Genomic DNA, 13698 nt, shown 5'->3' with positions numbered 1-13698 from the left:
TGCAAACTTGGCATTAGCTCTTGTTGCTGTGTTTCTGACATGGAAGCCGCCCGACATCTAAAATGATATCTCCAAATAATATGTAGCTAGTATTCGCACTTGTCTCCGGTGCATCTGTTATATCGCCTCCACCTTCACAGACCCCAGCGTCCGTCCCCACGGCCCCCACCTGCGTACCAGCCTCCACCCCCACCTGTGGCCAGACCACCGTAAGATATTCATGCTGTTTCCGCCTTCCATGCTGATCTTGCAACCGCCAAATACCGCTTTCTATTGTAGACCACCGTTTCCTTCCCCGAGGCCTCCTGTGGGACCACCTCCTGTCGCCAGACCACCGTAAGGAAACATGACGTAGCAGTATATTTTAAGAAACACGTTATCATGCAAAATATACCAGAACGCTTCAAGGGCATTGCACGATGCACCTCCTGTGCCACGACGACTATTCCTGTGGCGAGAACACAGTAATGCTCATTAGGATTTCCTTGCACAGTGAAACACCACTCATCAGAGAACGGCACCACTTTGGCGGCGCCTATCCTGTCCCCAAGCGTAGCCGTCATCCAGTTCCAATTCTTTCTTAAGCACTTCCAGGGGGCGAACGGCATGCGTGTTATGTGCCTGATATTTCAATTTGAACAAAAGAGTAGCGAGGGCAGCGTTTTTAAGAAAGGAGACTCACGTGAGACAGATAACGATCATTCTTTGGGCACAAGGTACGTTCTGAAGAGAGTAAACTTTTTTGGGCGCGTAGCCAGACATCTCTTCCATTTTTAGGCCTCGGTAATTCCCCTTTTAAGCTCCGCCGTCAATTCGACGACCACCGTACGAGCGTTCGTATATAACACATCTGATGAATCATCACGCGATGGGCACTGCAATTTGACGAGCCCGCGTAGTTATGCTCGCTTGATGACTAGGCGGAGCCTGCGACGTCTCTCACAAGGCTCTGATACGCGCATACAACTTGCGGTTTTTCTGTCTTGCAGTTTCGATTTTAGCGGACCAAATCAGCTGGAAATTGTTGTTGCGCCATGTTGAGCCGCCTTATGTTTTTGCCAGTCCAAAGCTCTTTGTCTGCACGGTGGTTATGTGCTTCAATTGTTGTGTTATGGCGGTCACCTGTGTCTTGGAATAAAAGTTGATCGATTTCCTGATTGTAGGAATATATAGCTCAGGGGATCTATTTTTTACACAGCTGTGGTAAAAACTATCCCGTCAAAGGCTGTTATCTGAGCTACCCGGTGTTCATAGAATTTCCAACATCTTTACTGACACAGGCAGCATGCGTGTACCTACAAGCATTACAGCGTTTCTTTGCAATTCGGGCATCGATTTCTCTGTACTTCACAGAGTAAAGACACCAGTGTTTTCCTCCATACCATTTATGTTGTATGTATAAGTGCCTATCTTCGCCTCGTCGTTTCTGAGCGCTCTCGCGAGCGGCGTTGCCTTGGGCTGGTCGAGAGAGGGCGCGCGTTCGGTGGGCTCCTCTCGATCGCTCGCCTCCGTCTTCGAGCAGCGCGGTCGTCGAGACTGAAGCGTGTCCCGCAACGTCATCACCGCACAGCGTCGCTGCTGTTGGCGACCCCCGCTTGCTTAACGGACGCTCGTCCCGCGTCCATCGTGGTTCACGGCAGCGCCACGTGCTTAGGACAGTCGAAACCAGGTGGTTGCTGCAGTAACGAGGCCATTTGGTCCTCCGAGTGACGTGTTCGGTCTGTGTCCTCGGCCTCTGAGGATCACCAGATCTGCAGGAACATGGAGGGGACCAGTCGAAGATACAAAAGGGAGAAACTATTTCCAAAAGCCATCCTACCGCTATGCAGCCCATTCTAAGTGATTATTCAACGAGCTCCCCACTGAGCTGACGCCTTCCGGATGAATAACGCTTTCGTCCCATGGCATAAGGATGTCGTCCGCACTTCCTTCGGGATGGTCACCGTCGGACATTCTATTCAGCACTTAGGCTGGCTTTTCCCGAAGCAGCACGAGTACTAACATTGCTCCTGCCGACAGTTTCGAGAGTCACACCAGCTACTTCGCCTTTAGGCTTGTTTCGGGCTGTGTGTGTTGAGCACTGATGTTACTTTCCCGGCAACGTTGTTCTTTATCATCTTTTAGCACATGGTAAACTCATATCGCTGCGTTACAAGTGCCCCTGGCGTCCCCTCTGCGTTCTTTCTCGAGAGAGACAGTAAGCCTCATGTGCATACCTGATCGAAGCTCCTCCAATCACGTGGCTAATGCTCACCGCAGGGTTTCAGTGCGCTTCAAATTGTTGCCTCTTTGTAGGCACCTGTGACAGCGTGTTAAGCGAGCGTCAGCCAGCCCTGTGTTTTGCCACAGTTCGTTCTCTCGGTGGCAACCACTCGCGCACAGACACACGAACTCCCCTAACTCTGTCGCCACTTGGGAGACGCCAAAATGTCCTCCTCCCCAGCTGTGCAGCGCGCTCGCGACTCGCACGTCGAACAAGCAGCGGGGGCTCGCTCGAGAGGGCACATCGCTGCGCCTGCTGCGTGTCACGTGGCCGCATGCTCTCGCAGACCACCACCGGAGCGAGGAACAAGCTAAGCGACGCTTACAAGATTTATTCCGTGGCATTTGAATGCAGTAAGGTAGAATAACCAAGTTCGATGCAGTGGTAAACATAAGTGTTTACAACTACACAGCACCTGGATGCCAAAGTGCCACACAGTCGTCAATATTGGACGACAGGGACGCCCCGCATAGAAATAATGAGAATTAGGATGCGGCTAGAAAGGGTCACCTGCCAATTTCAACCAACGCTCCTGTCACCGTACGCCCCAAGGCATTGGGAAGCAGAACACAGAGAGACACAATCGCGCGCCCTCCTGAAACAACGGAAGAGCGCTCACCAAGACCCCGACGAGCTGCTGCAACCAATGGCCGTCGCCGGAGGCACCCTCCCGTGGCTAAATACCGAGCTCGCGCCCGCGTGGGGGACAGCGCAGGCCCATCGTACATGGCCGTTGACCCAGCGTGGGCAGAATGACAGTCCTTTACGAGTCTGGACGTGTTTATGAGCCTTCAGTTCTCCCATCTGATTCTTTCCCTTAAAAAAGTTATTAGTTTGGTATTTATAGATGCTTATGTTAATGCTAGGTCGAGCAATACCTGCGTTTACCTGCCATAAGTGTAACCTGCCTTTGCGATTAGGGCGTAGATTTCTGAGCACTTCGCCCAGTGAATCCCAAGTACCCTTTTCTTTTACATACGTACATGTCAAACATATAGTAATAATTTACTTAGAAAACCGCAAAAAATATTTTGCAATTGAACAGTGATGATAATGCCGCATGTTCAGAAGCAACTAGCTCAGGGAGCATTACGCAATGTAATAATTAGTTGCACAACGTTTACTTTGCATAGCCCACATGCTTATGATGGATTGGCACAGGAGGTACTCATGCTGTTAGATTTCTAGATTACCGAAATGCGAATATCGATATATTTCATTTCTTACTCCCTTGTGGGCACCGTGTTTCAAGCTTGGCAGGTATCTTACAGGCAAATTTCGGCAAATAATAGCTATGAAATATTACACCATTGTTTTCAATATATATTCAAATTGCAGGTTACCTTTGAGGGATGAATATCATTTATGATTTCTTTGTAAGTAGTATTTCTAGGAACACTGTTTCCGTAACAAATGCTGAATATAGTTCTTATACAGTTATCATAAAACTACGAGACGGTAATCCTCTTTCAATCAGCTCTTCATGGCCACCCTAAAAACTAATTCCCTTCTATAAATATTACGTACTTGAGCATCTGACGCTCCATCTCGAAATCTCACGCATACAGCCCATTGAATCCAGCATTTCGAAGGAAAAAATCAACCTTCTTACTAAGCATAACCACCAGCGCTCGGAGCCCGCTTCGAACCTTAATATGTATTGCGCAAACGTTTTGCAGACCACAAGTTCCTTCACCGCGACCCCCACCTGCATTCCCTCCTCCACCTCCTGTGGCCAGACCTCCGTAAGAAACGGCTGCGTTCAATCATTACTCCACTAGTACCTAGTACAACACATGAGCCACGAATCCGTATAAACTGTGCATTACAGACCACCACCTTCCCCGCCAAGACCCCCTCCAGGGCCCCCTCCAGTGGCCAGACCACCGTAAGGCTTTCACGACCTCTTCATGTGTTGAATATTGCTTCATTGAATATTGCTAAGCAACCGTTTTGGCCAACGTCCTTATCACTTCCCCAATTTCAGCCCCCCTGGTCCGCCGTACCAGCCGCCAGCACCTTCGCCGAGGCCCCCGTATGAATGCATTTCCCAAATTCATTTGGAATTTCCTATTGCTTCGTCCCTGCTCTTTTGCTTATCGGTGTTCTTTCCCGTTATGCCGCCATATCCGGCTTTCTAGAAGAATATACATAATTTTAATCTGAAGGCTAACGCAAGTTTCCAAACATCGTTCCAAAGAGTTTTCTAGAGTGCATTGGCGTGCCAGATAATTTGCCACGAACTACTTGTCAAGCGCTTTTCTGGCTGCAACGCCAAATTCCTATTGTAAGAGCATTTAACCCTACAAAACCGAACGTGTGCATATTGCAATACTCAGATAGGTAACTCGAAATGCTAACTCAATCGCGGTAAGCCCATCGCAATAGTAGGTCTACAGTAGCGTTTGCGCTGCGCTGGAGTGAGTTTTCAGTCGTCCGGGGCACAGCAAACCAGTTTCAATTGATGAATAGTACAATGATGTTTTATTCAGGTTACATTTCGACATTTTCACTCGCACGAGTGTGCTCTCTGCGGCCAGAAATAATGGCACACAAATTGTTGAAAGTGCTGCTGGGCGGTCGCCTTCTGCTGGAGAAACGCGCATTTAATACTGCTCAGCCTTAGTTTCGGAATAGTGTAAGTAAGTAAGTGAGTAAGTAAGTAAGTAAGTAACTGAGTAAGTAAGTAAGTATGCATTTTGTATACAGCAAGCAATATACAAAGCTCACTGCAGCGGAGGGGCCAAAGGCCATCAAGCCTGAAGAGTACACAGTCAACAGTACATTGTACAACTGTACATCAGTTTCGGAAAAAGGGACAACTAGCAAATTGCAAGAGTGCACATAAAAAATCACATAAACAAAAGGAAAAATTTACATTTTACAATGTGCCCAAAGATGAAGACTTAAACAGACAACTAGTGAACCACTTTTTAAACTTTAAACGCACGCATTACACTACGAGAATGCCAGCAATGCACGCGTGCTCTTCCGCTAATTGCTTCTCGTTAGGAATCGGAAGCCGGATAGAACATGTTCTGCCCCTTTCACAGACCTCGGCGCCCTTCGGGACGGCCTCCACCTGCATACACGCCTCCACCTCCCTCGGCGAGACCACTGTAAGGAGCCCGCGGCCCTCGGCTACTGAAATATTAGTCGCTGTAATCCTGCGTGCGCTAACTGACGCTTCCTCTTTTAGACCACCTCCTCCCTCGCCGAGACCGCCGCCAGGACCACCTCCTGTTACCCGACCTCCGTAAGAAAAGAAATATTCCCAACTTAACCTCCAAGCGAAGAATTATTTACGCGCATTGCTTTTGACACCCTAAATGACTTCTGCATTTATAGACCACCTCCTCCCCCACTGAGACCTCCTCCTGTGGCAAGACCACCGTAAGAGTCGCTCTAAGCTTATTTTTCCCGTGGCCTGCATCCTCCGATGCATGTAATGGTGACGACGAATTTCTCCCACTTCCAGACCTCCTGGTCCTCCGTATCAACCTCCACCGCCTGTTCCTCGACCACCGTACGAGCTTTCCTATACATTTATCCATCACTTGTTGCATATCACTACGCCATTGCTGTCTGACGCTCACACATGTTTGCTACATGACGATGCAGAAACAGCCCCTTCTGCTCTTATGAGTTACAAGCTTCAACAACCGATATCTAGTGCTGCGGCCAATTTTGCAGCCTCAGCTTTTTGCGAGTACCATAGGGATTACAGATATAAAAGTTCGGGTTCGCGGATTTGAAATCTCCCGTTAATTAGATTTTCGAGCTATTTTCATCTCAAAGCTGAGTAAATAACATTATAGACAAAATTGTGTAATTGCTAGTTCGAATAATTTATTCGTGCGCCAGCTCGTGAGAAGCACTAACGTGCCTCAGCATGCCTCTCTTTATCGAATTTTGAACGCATTTTCTTTCTCTTACTTCCACGCATCTTTCTACAACTAAAAGAGCATATCCTTTTCAATTAGGCAATTCGTTTTTTAAAAACATTCAACAGTGAAGGAACACGGCGATCACACCCCATATAACATCTGCAGTATTTAGTTACTGAACGCTGCGCACTTTGCTTTGTTTTTCCTTTTTCTTGCCATGAAACCTCATAATCGCTTACGTGTACTTGCAGGCATATTTTTAGAGACCGTCACATGTTCTAACAATGCATTTACACGATGATTAGATTGGGTAGCTCACAAACTTAGTACGGCATCTGCATGAAGGTATCATTCCTAAATTTTATTTACAGCTTAACGTTTAGGAATATATCTGACATAATACTCAACTGCTTCGATTGAAACTTCTCGCTTTCTATAAATGCCGGCAAATTGCAACCCTATAAAATATCAAAAATGTATACCAGTTTAATCAGCTTTTGCCTAAAATATAACACACCAATCAGGGCTTACATATATTACATAAAAGAACTATCTAACAGCTAATGTCGAGTCCTTGTGTGTAATGCAGCTTGAAAAACAATGAAATGAAACTACGAGCGTATTTAGAAGAAATGCTTGCACTTTGTATCCGCCATAGGAAAACATAATGTATACACAATTACATTGCAGACCACAAGTTCCCTCACCGCGACCCCCACCCGCATTCCCTCCTCCACCTCCAGTGGCCAGACCTCCGTAAGAAGCGGCTGCACTCATTCACCGTTCAACCACTGTCTAGTGTAATACATGAACCCTCATCAACTGTCCCTTTCAGGCCACCACCTCCTCCCCCCAGACCACCTCCAGGGCCCCCTCCGGTGGCGAGACCGCCGTAAGATTTTCATGCCCTCATCTGTGTATTCCATTGAAAGACACTAACGACTCCTTAGGCCAACATTCTTATTATTTCCACAATTTCAGCCCCCCTGGCCCGCCGTACCAGCCACCAGCACCTGCGCCTAGGCCACCGTATGAAAGCATTTGCAAATATTCATAATATTTGATGTGTAGTATTTTGCGCTTCTTCTTCTCTGGAATGTTTTAATGATACTAATAGCGGTATTAGTAGCGTTACTAGTAACGTAAAGAAATGTACAGTAGGCGGGAAGTTTTAGCGAGTTAAAATCGAGAGAAATGTTGCAGAAGTTGTATGTAGCCAGCAGCTTTTTCCATGCTTGTTACCCAGCAGCAAGTGTTGCTGTTTTTGTCACTTGACCGGTGACACTTGACCGAATGTGGCCTAGAGGCAACGCACCGGCAATAGTCCTTTTCTTGCTACGTGTCTGTATTGCGTACTAAGTTTCTGACTAAATGTCTTTTGACCAAATATTTCTGACTAAAACTCTCACACGCCGGCCGCCAGCGCTATTTGTTTGTTTAGAGCGGGAACACAGGACGACGAAGGAGAAGCTTGCCACGCGCCTCACTGTCTTTCTAAATAACGATCATAGGAGACAGACCGAAGCAGGATATCAGGCTGCCGTAGTGTCACACTCGAGATGTCAAGCAAACACATTTTCAGCTATGGTTCACATAAGACGAGAGCTGTCTATGCAAATTCTAAACGAAGTCATAGAGTCTTTGAGGTAAAGCCCACTTGCAGGTTTCTACCTGGTGTTCGCCCCCACAGCTGCAAATGTTTCCTTGAAGTACATTCTAATTACGTTGATTACGCGTATTCTCTATGAGTTCTGCATGTTTAGATATAAACTAAACATTCTTTTACGGTCTCCATATGCGCCGTAATGAAAGGTGTTCCGGAATCTTCTAGCCTATGTTTTCGGGACCTTGTCTTTCTACTTGCACGTATGCTGCCGCTGCGGAGATCATAACAGCGCATGAAAAGTCCGGACCTCGCTTAACTAAGCTCCGTCGGCCGGCACTGTGACGTTCCTCTTAAGAAATATACTGTTGATAAGGAACGCCTGTCCTCATGTGAAGAAAGCTTCAACAAAGAAAACACGGAAGAAATGCGTTTGAAAGGCCCGTCGTAATTATCAGAGAACGAGAGCGAACGGACAAAAACAATGCAGGTGGAGCCCGGGCGACGCCAGAACAGCACAGCTCACGTGGCGCACGAGCCCTCGCGCTGACGTCACGCGAACGACGCTCGCTGCGTCGTTGTAGGTCTCTCTCGACGCCAATCGAGAGTTGCTGTCAATACGACTGATGGCTTCTTTCTTTACCGCTGGGACGCAAGCCACAACCGGTTCGAGGTTACTTTTCACTAAGCGGGAATGTTTGAGGTATGTCAGGCATACAGTTGCAACAAATGCAGGGTGTTGACGGAAAATTACTAATACGGAACACGAATGACTGGAGCTACCAGGTGACTGCGTGCCTTCTATCAGCGAGATCTCAGCGCGTGATTCACTTGCCGGTGGAAGGAATCGAAGGCACCAAGTGATGCAGCAGAATTAATTTGTAATTAAAATAAAATTACTCAGTTTCCTTTGAAGCGAGTTCATCTGGGGTAAGCAAGTTACTGCTTCGGCGAGCAACCCGTGTCGAAGCCTAGCATAGTAACACCGGTGCTCTGACACCCATCCTAGTGAGCTGACGGAAGAGTATTGACTATCACATGCAGCGTTATCGCGCCAGCAATTTCATCGCTCATATTGAACCACATGTGTCCAGCTTTCGACATGACTGGACACTTGCCTGATGGAGCGCAGGAGTGAAGTCCGCCCTCGCAAAGCGCATGCCATCAAAGTACTTGACCCAAAAACATTCAGAAGTATGCGCATTTGGCCTGCTTGGTCAACGACTTAAACAGAAAAGGGAAGCGCTGTTGTCTGGCTTTTTTTCGCGTCCTGTATTTACGCTGTGTGGTTGGAGACTTCGGCCTTTACTGTACCCCCGATATAGGCGCGCAAAGGTAATCGCTAAAGTGCCGTTTCATTTTTCGTGGCTTCCATGCTGGGAGATGGCTGCGTATTTTAGTTACACTCCAAAACTGATCCTAGCGTCTCCTGGCTAGCGCTGCTTTTCTGCAGAGCTGACGCAGACTTAGTTGCAGAAAGCCGTAGCATCATCATCTCATTCCTTTGGCAGCGGTGGGGTCTACAACAGCAATCATTGCATATATGGGAAAATGAGGTCATAACGAACTAGGAGTGCTCGACAAACTCCAATCAGACCAAGATGCGTGTAATGCGATGTAATACGCAAGAATTCGTGCTTTTGCATCTAGTCGCAGGACTAAACTCTGTGAGCTGCGAACAAATTCGGCAGAGACACTTATTACTGCTTACGTGTGGCGATTCGTAAGCATTGTGCCGTACGCAGTCCTCGGGACTTCATAAACCCGCTCATTTTCTAACTCATGACGTGGCGCCACCTCCTCCGCATTGGCTGCTCCATCACGTGCGCAATGATGCGAGCACTAAGCACACCTTTAGACAACCAGAACCGCCGAGTAACCGTGCCGTCGGTGTTGCGTGCTTGTCTCGCACCCCGTGCGCAAGGGTTCGGTTCCCACCCAGACCGAGATGTACTAAATTTCATTTTTAGATCAATGGAGTTACTTTGCTTACAGGAACCTCCCTGAGAAACTTGCTGCCAATTCGAGCGTTTTGTCACGCGTTTTTACCTATTTCCTTCGTCCATCATATTTCTTACCGTCTTTCGGTCACTCCGCCTACGACGCTTTTCCGCGTGTTAGGGTGTGCAATGCTTTGCAATAAAAATATTCCCAGCGGCGACTCGGTGTGAAAGGTTTTAACATTTTTTGTACGGCGCTTCATAAAAGCCATGACCTGCCATTTAAGTCATTCTGTCGTTCGTGGGAAGAAATTTCGTCGCTATACAAGTCGCTACCTAGCTACTGCAACCAGTAATTGAGCATGACGAGCGCTGATGAGAACTGATGGGTGCTCAGTGGTGCAGATTGTCCTCTCGTAATATTTTGCATCAGCGGATGAATTTACCTTATCAATGCAAAAGCTGCTGAACAATAAAATAAAGCGAATTACTACATGTGATGCCGAAGTAATAGCTACGTGGTACGAGGTGCGTGAAGATGTAAAATATCTCAAACATTTCCTCGGTAATAAGCAACAAGTACAACGCTCAATGACTTTCGATTCAAGCGTACTTTCCTGTAAATTTATCCATTCAGCAATCATCTGTATTTGCAGAATGCAAAAAAGTGATAAGAGAAGTGGTGAGTGCTTGTGTAAATGAGACAGTTGCCTTAATAGAGGCGCTCGTCGAGCTTGGTGCCCTGCAGAAACTTCAACAACACTTTAGTGGCACGTATTGAAGTTGCAGCGTCAGGCCATGGGCCCAGGATATGTTCCTGCGACAGTAGCATGCCAAAAAACTGCAGCAAACACTGTGAAGTGTACGCCCACGCGCAACGTCTACTACTCGGTGTTCATCGCACTTAATGCACGGCATATCTTTCGCCTCCACATTCACAGACCCCAGCGTCCTTCCCCACGGCCCCCACCTGCGTACCAGCCCCCACCTCCGCCTGTGGCCAGACCACCGTAAGATGTTAAGGCCTCCTTGCATGATGATCTCGCACGCACTAAATATTGGTTCCTCTTATAGGGCACCGTTTCCTTCCCCGAGACCTCCTCCTCCGGGACCACCTCCTGTCGGGAGACCGCCGTAAGAAAACATTACCCAAACTTTGTTTCTGGGGAAACACGTAGCGCTACAAAATGTCCGCGCACACTTTGAAAGCATTGCGCTCTTACTGACCAGAAAGACCAAGACAACTTGCACGCTCATTAGCATTATGTAGCCTTTGTGAGTTTTTGTCGCATACTTTGACGCACAGCTCTAATGGTAACTCGACATTCACGCCACCTTCAGCCTTCCTGGTACACCGTATCAGCCACCAGCGCCAGTTCCTCGACCTCCGTACGAGCTTCCTTATATACGGCGACATATTTATAAAAAAAGCAATCGGCATAGAAATTTAATAAACACGCTTTCACACGCTTGCCATATGACGAGTGAAATACAGCCACATCTCTGACGAACCTTGATTAGCACATACGACTTGCGTTTTTCTGCCTGCCAGTTTAACTTTCAGCAAATAAAATAAACCGGAATTCATTGTAATGCGGAATTTATCAGCGCGAGGTTATTGCGAGTGTCGAAGTCGTTTTAACACTTAGGATAACGGGGTTCAGCTTTCGCATTAGGTCGTTCTTCTTTTATCACTTTGATATCGCGGTTACTCATGCAATTTTCAGTTTGACTGATGCGTATTTGTCTCCATACAACTGTATAACGTGAATTTTGAATTTTGGCATTACTTTTTTAGCAGTCGTCATACTCAAGCTCCATAACCTGCAGATATTTATTTCATATCAAACTTCGAGTACTCATCTGCCGAGAAAACTGCAGCGAATTATCTTTTTTGAACCATTGTAGGCAATTCAATCTCTCCTATAACATTTACATAAATTTTGAGCGCTTCGCACTTTACACTTTTGACTAAACGACGTGTATTTTCACTCTTATATTCAGACTACTGGTGTTGAGTCTTTTCCATTTCTAGGTACTCTTTGTGAGCTACATCATTATTCTGCGAACCCTTGCATTTATATTTGGTGTTTAAATAAAAATAGCAACGCAAGAAAATTTCAATTTTTATTAGGAATGTAAAAATGTTTATACCAGCTTTCCCGAAGCCCCTTAAACAGTATTCTGCTCCTACATTTATACATAATATATGAATGAATTCTTGAAGCCAACGTAAAGTAGAAACAAGCAGCTCCTACTGAACCATTACATTCCAGTAGACACTCGTATTTGGCAAACGAGTTTCCCTTGCACGTTAATACGTATTGCACGAACATTTTGCAGACCGCAGGTTCCCTCACCGCGACCCCCACCGGCATTCCCCCCTCCACCTCCTGTGTCGAGACCTCCGTAAGAAATGCCTGCACTCATTCTCTATTCAACCACTACGTAATATAATACATGAATCCTCATCAACTGTCCCTTGCAGACCACCACCTCCTCCCCCCAGACCCCCTCCAGTGGCCAGACCACCGTAAGACTTTCACGGCCTCTTATGTGTACTACATTTGAAATGGCTCAGAGCCGCTTAGATCTACATTGTCATCATTTCCACCATTTCAGCCCCCCTGGTCCGCCGTACCAGCCACCACCACCTGCGCCTAGACCACCGTAGGAAATCAATTTCATACCTTTACCTCGTCATGCAATATCTAATATTCGCTCTTAAATTACTTGGTCTATTCTGCCTTATTCCGCGATATATGTATCTCTAATTGCGTAGTCATGTTTTCTGTGCTATACACTAGTACGGAGGATTGCAGCCGTTTGCATGAGTTAATCACAGCTCATGCAGGTATCCACGTGTCTTCCACATGACACACCTCGTGACACAGTGGTATTGCATTTCGTGGAGGCGTGTTCGATCCCGTTCGCGGAATTGCGATGCGGACGGAATGGAAATACGTTCAAGTACCACTGCACTGGGTGCATGCTAAAAAAAAACCCTCGTGATCACAAATTTTCGGAGGGAACCCCCTTCCCCTTACCCGCGACAGAGTGCCTTATAATCACATTGCCCTTTTCGTGCGTAAAAATCCCCAAAAGCTAACATCCTATTTAAATGATGTTGTGTATAAATTGCTACGGACACGGGTCAAGTCAGTGATCAGCCAGCAAACAGAAGCCACTAATTCATTCCACAGGACCTGTGAGTTGCGACGCCCGACCATGGCGCCGAAACAGGCCCGAGTTGGTCTGAAGGACAAGAAGAGATAAGGGCCGAAATCAGGTCCTAAACGTATATGCAAATTAAAACTAAGACTGCGCTATGAAGCTCGCAGACCGATCGATCGAGATTGTGTGGAAATCCCTTAGAACTGATAAACTGGCCTAGAAGGCCGTTGCTCAAAGCAGCACATTGTCTTCTCGTATTCGTGTGCGTCCGCAGACGTACTTGCCAAATTTCTCGATTTGCAGTTGAAAACATTTGGCAGGCTGAACTGTAGTTGTCGCGTACACAATGAGAAGCAGTCGCGATATGTAGAGAATAGCTATAGGAATAAATTAAATGTTGTGTAGGGAACGGCTATCTCGATATGATATCTCATATTGCATATATTTATCATGACTAAGACACAATGTTTCTAATGGGAAGACGTGAGATTGAAAGCAAAGTAACGCCCAGTTTCATATGCCCAGTCGTCGCTTTGGCGCATGTCACTGGGATTGGCCCACGATAACGGCAACGCACACCGACAGCACGCACAGAAACAAAAAAACAAAGCGGCTGCACTCGCAGACAGGCGCCTTGGATCAAAACTCAATAATTGTATTTTCAATTCATCTGATGATCGGTCAAGCAAAGACCCAATCGGTCAATCAGTCTGCAAACCATATATTGTTTCATGAAGAACCGAATCTTCTCAAAAGCCTTCAAAACAATATGCCCAATATTTAATTTCCACCCAAATTCAATCTTCTGCAAACTTGGCATTAGCTCTTGTT

The 13698-nt window shown here is 46.7% G+C and overlaps 1 long non-coding RNA gene across 1 annotated transcript in view; it reads right to left on the bottom strand.

The window, feature by feature from the left end:
- Nucleotides 1-1650: 1650 nt before the first annotated feature.
- LOC142566692 (uncharacterized) overlaps nucleotides 1651-13698 on the bottom strand; it is a 59609-nt gene continuing 47561 nt past the window's right edge. The window contains exon 3 of the long non-coding RNA XR_012825101.1: nucleotides 1651-1751. This is a non-coding gene — a long non-coding RNA (uncharacterized LOC142566692). The remainder of the gene's footprint in view (nucleotides 1752-13698) is intronic.

This window comes from Dermacentor variabilis, unplaced genomic scaffold (genome assembly GCF_050947875.1).
Source record: "Dermacentor variabilis isolate Ectoservices unplaced genomic scaffold, ASM5094787v1 scaffold_13, whole genome shotgun sequence".
In the NCBI taxonomy this organism is placed as follows: domain Eukaryota; kingdom Metazoa; phylum Arthropoda; class Arachnida; order Ixodida; family Ixodidae; genus Dermacentor; species Dermacentor variabilis.
Note: the sequence above shows the minus strand (reverse complement) of the source record. Positions and strands in the feature narration are given on the sequence as shown.